Source organism: Gossypium hirsutum, chromosome A07, assembly GCF_007990345.1.
Source record: "Gossypium hirsutum isolate 1008001.06 chromosome A07, Gossypium_hirsutum_v2.1, whole genome shotgun sequence".
Classification (NCBI taxonomy): Eukaryota; Viridiplantae; Streptophyta; class Magnoliopsida; order Malvales; family Malvaceae; genus Gossypium; species Gossypium hirsutum.
The window spans coordinates 7,866,693-7,871,550 of NC_053430.1; positions in this window are offsets into that span (position 1 = coordinate 7,866,693).

Here is a 4,858-nt window from a genome sequence, read left to right on the forward strand (position 1 = left end):
GAACGAGGAGCTATATCCGGTTAAATCCCGAAGGTACGTGATTTGGTAATGAATGAGCTTGCTGTAAAATTCCAGCGAATACTCGAAAAACATCCCAATATGGGGATATGTTACGTATGTGTTGAATTTAATCGAGCCCTTACAAATAAATGTTCGCTCAGTTGATAAACGAGCTACCGGCCTTCGGCTAAGTTAGTCTATTGTGTATGTACATAAGGGTTGTTAATGTTGTGAAGCAAGTTTGGTATCGGTAAATTGCGTATTATGAAATATTCCGTTTAGCTAAATGTGTGTTATTCTTTGTTTATGCTGGAATTCCTTGCTCAAAACTTACTAAGCATAAATTGCTTACTCGTTACACTGCTCCTCTGTTTTATAGATTTTTGGTTCTCTAGCTATCGGACTCGGGATCTTGAAGTCGAAGTTTCCCACACTATCAAAGGCTCTTTTGGGTACTATTTTGGTTGAATTTTGATATGGCATGTATAGGACTACCCATTGTTGTTTTTCGAGTACTTTATGAAATGTATAAGTGTACAGCCATGCGAAAATGGCTTGTAGAAGTGGAGTATGGCATTAGACCATTCGTGTTTATGAATGTATAGATGGTTTCATGATGTAACTATAGTTGGAATGGAAGTGTTGAGCAAATGATCAGCCATTGGAATGGCTAAGTATGATCATATGTGGGCATATGTATGACAAGACCCTAGTTGGTCCATGAAACCCCGAAAATAGGTAAGGTTTACTTTGAAAACAGAGGCTGACAGCAGCAGTGGTGTGGATTGGAAAAATCACAAGAATTCGTAGGAGTGGAATTAAATAGTGAATAAATTACGTAATCGAACCTTGATGAATCTACTTTCATATGAAAGTAACGAAACAATCATATGAACAGTACAGTAAGAGATATTCGGGTTCTTGTGGAACAGGGCCAGAACAGTTTCTGGATTCCCTGTTCCGACTTTGGAAATTCACTATAAATTGACCAGAGATAATTAGGGGTCATACCATATATGTATGGATTCCTCTCTGAGTCTAGTTTCCATAGAAACAAACGGCATCAGTATTGAAGCTCTGTGCAGAGAGATATCCAAGTCGTAATGGGAAAAGGTCAGTGTAGTCGACCCCTGTAACATGGGAGACTTTGACTAATAAACTGTACTAATTGGCCTGACCAAAAATTCTAGAAAAAAATACATAGGTGGGGACATGAGTCTAGTTTCAGGGAAAAATCACAAAACTGATTTTCGAGTTGTGAAACTCAAGATATGATTTTTGAAGCGACTAGTACTCAGACTGGGCAGTGTCTGGAAAAATTTTTCAAAGTTTGTTAACATCTCGTGTCCGACTCCGGTGTCGGTCTCGGGTTCGGGGTGTTACATTAAATTGGTATCAGAGCTACGGTTTAGTCGATTCTAGGACTACCGTAATGTGTTGGGTCTAGCTATACATGCCATTTTATGTGATTACTTGATAGTGTGGTGATTTCTGACAATTGTAAATGTGTTTATAGTAATGGATCCCGATCGTGACCGAGAGGTAGCTGATGATCTTGAGAGTGTAGCGCCTGCTCCCGCACAAGGGACAGTGCCGGCAGACTCTCAACCTAATGCTAGTAATCCGAATGATGAAGCTAGACAAGCATTCTATAGCGTGATGAATGATTGGTTCAACCAATACATTCGAACTAATATGGCTGTTCCACAACCTCCATTCCCGACAAATACTACCCCCGCACCTACAATACCACCGGTAACGGACCAAATAAGGTCAAATAAGCCCCCAGTTGACAGAATCCGAAAACATGGGGCTACTGAATTTAAGGCTATGGATAGCGATGATGCCGAGCAAGCTGAATTTTGGCTGGACAACACTATCCGGGTACTCGATGAGCTATCTTGTACACCCGATGAATGCCTAAAGTGTGCTATCTCCTTGCTACGTGATTCTGCCTACTATTGGTGGAGTACTCTGACTTCTGTTGTGCCCCGAGAGCAAGTAACTTGGGAGTTTTTCCAAACTGAGTTTCGGAAAAAGTATATCAGTCAGAGATTTGTTGATCAAAAACGGAAGGAATTTCTTGAGCTTAAGCAAGGCTCCATGTCGGTTACTGATTACGAGCGAAAATTTGTTAGACTTAGCAAATACGCTCGGGAATGTGTTTCGTCCGAAGCTATTATGTGTAAACGCTTCGAGGATGGGCTGAATGAAGATATAAAAATGTTCGTTGGCGTTCTTGAAATACGAGAGTTCGTGGTACTTGTTGAACGAGCTTGTAAAGCCGAAGAGCTTAGAAAAGAAAAGCAAAGAGTTGATGAGGGAACTGGAGAGTTTCGTAAAAGATCCTCGGGAAGGTCTCTTCAACAGACATCGAAGAGATTTCGAGATGATGCGGGCCAGTTTAGAGGCACTTCGGGCCTTTTTAGACGAGATCGTGATCGACCCCCTGTGGGTACACGAGGCACTTCGGTCGCCAGTGTTGGGAATGAACGTCGAGATAGAACGAAGTGTCGATATTGCGGTAAATGGCATTCGGGGAGTTGTAGATTCCCTGACCGCTCCTGTTACAAGTGCGGATCAGTTGACCACTTCATTAAAGATTGCCCGAGGTTGTTTGAACAGAATGAAAATCAGAGTGGGAAACCGGGTGCTACCACTGCTCGAGGTAGACCATCTGGAAATACGGGCAATGCTAGTGGTGGTCAGAGAGGATCTAGAGATGATATAACCAGATCCGAAGCTCGTGCGCCTGCTAGAGCTTATGCTATACGTGCCCGCGAGGATGCTTCTTCGCCTGATGTTATTATCGGTACATTCACTCTCTTTGATACTAATGTAATTGCTTTGATTGACCCCGGTTCTACTCATTCTTACATATGTGAAACCTTAGCATCCAGTAAGACTTTACCTATTGAGTCTACTGAGTTTGTAATTCGGGTGTCAAATCCCTTGGGTCATTACGTGCTTGTCGACAAAGTGTGTGAGAAATGTCCCCTGAAAATTCGAGGTTCCTGTTTTCCGGCGGACTTGATGCTTTTGCCGTTTGATGAATTTGATGTTATCCTTGGTTTGGATTGGTTGACCGCGCATGATGCGATTGTGAATTGCAAGAGCAAGACTATTGATTTGAGGTGCGCAAATAACGAAGTAGTCCGAATTGAGTCTACGGACTTGGAGGGGATGCCAGCTGTAATATCAGCAATGTTGGCACAGAAATATGTAAGAAAAGGGTGCGAAGCATACCTTGCGTATGTACTTGATGGCAAAGAATTAGAAAAGAAACCCGAATCTGTGCCGGTGGTTTGTGAATACCCGGATGTTTTTCCGGAAGAATTACCGGGTTTACCACCTGTTCGGGAGGTAGAGTTTGGTATTGAGCTTGTACCTGGGACTACGCCGATTTCGATAGCTCCGTATCGTATGGCACCAACCGAGTTAAAGGAGTTGAAAGCTCAGTTGCAAGAACTGACGGATAGAGGTTTCGCTCGACCAAGTTTCTCACCTTGGGGTGCACCAGTATTGTTCGTGAAAAAGAAGGACGGAACCATGAGGTTGTGCATTGACTATTGTCAACTGAATAAAGTGACGATAAAGAACAAATATCCGTTGCCGCGCATCGATGATTTGTTCGACCAACTGAAGGGAGCCTCAGTGTTCTCAAAAATAGATTTGAGATCGGGCTATTATCAGTTGCAAATTCGAGATTCAGATATTCCTAAAACTGCCTTCAGAACGAGATATGGTCACTACGAATTCTTAGTGATGCCGTTTGGGCTCACTAATGCCCCTGCAGTATTTATGGATTTGATGAATCGGATCTTCAGACCGTATTTGGATCGGTTCGTAGTTGTGTTCATTGATGACATTTTGGTCTATTCAAGAGATGAGACCGAACATGCTGAGCATCTGAGGCTAGTGCTGCAAATTTTGCGGGATAAGCAGTTATATGCTAAGTTCAGTAAGTGTGAGTTCTGGTTAAGAGAGGTTAGCTTCTTGGGTCATGTGGTATTCGCGTCGGGTATTCGAGTTGACCCGAACAAAATTTCAGCCATACTTGACTGGAAACCTCCGAGAAATATTACTGAAGTTCGGAGCTTTTTGGGGCTCGCCGGTTATTACCGACGATTTGTGAAAGGTTTCTCGATGATAGCCACACCAATGACGAAGCTACTTCAAAAGGATGTTAAGTTCGAGTGGACGGAGAAATGTCAGAAAAGTTTCGACCAACTAAAAACTCATTTGACTGAAGCTCCAATTTTGGTGCAACCCGAATCAGGTAAAGAGTTTGTCATTTATAGTGACGCATCCCTACTTGGGTTGGGTTGCGTATTGATGCAAGAAGGTCGAGTCGTGGCCTATGCGTCGAGACAATTGAAGCCACACGAGAGGAATTATCCGACCCATGATCTCGAACTAGCTGCCATCGTGTTTGCTTTAAAAATATGGCGACATTATCTGTTTGGTGAGAAATGCCATGTATTTTCGGATCACAAAAGTCTCAAATATTTGATGACTCAACGAGACTTGAATCTGCGACAAAGACGTTGGCTTGAGTTGTTGAAAGATTACGAGCTTGTCATTGATTACCACCCGGGAAAGGCTAACGTGGTTGCGGACGCCTTAAGCCGGAAGTCATTGTTTGCTTTACGAGCGATGAACGTGCATTTGTCTGTTCTACCAGACAATGTGTTAGTAGCTGAATTAAAAGCTAAACCATTATTGACTCACCAAATTCGTGAAGCTCAGAAAGTCGATGATGAATTGGTTGCAAAACGGGCCAAGTGTTTTCCGAACGAGGAATCGGAGTTTCAAATTGATGATGATGATTGTTTGAGGTTCAGAAATCGTTTGTGTG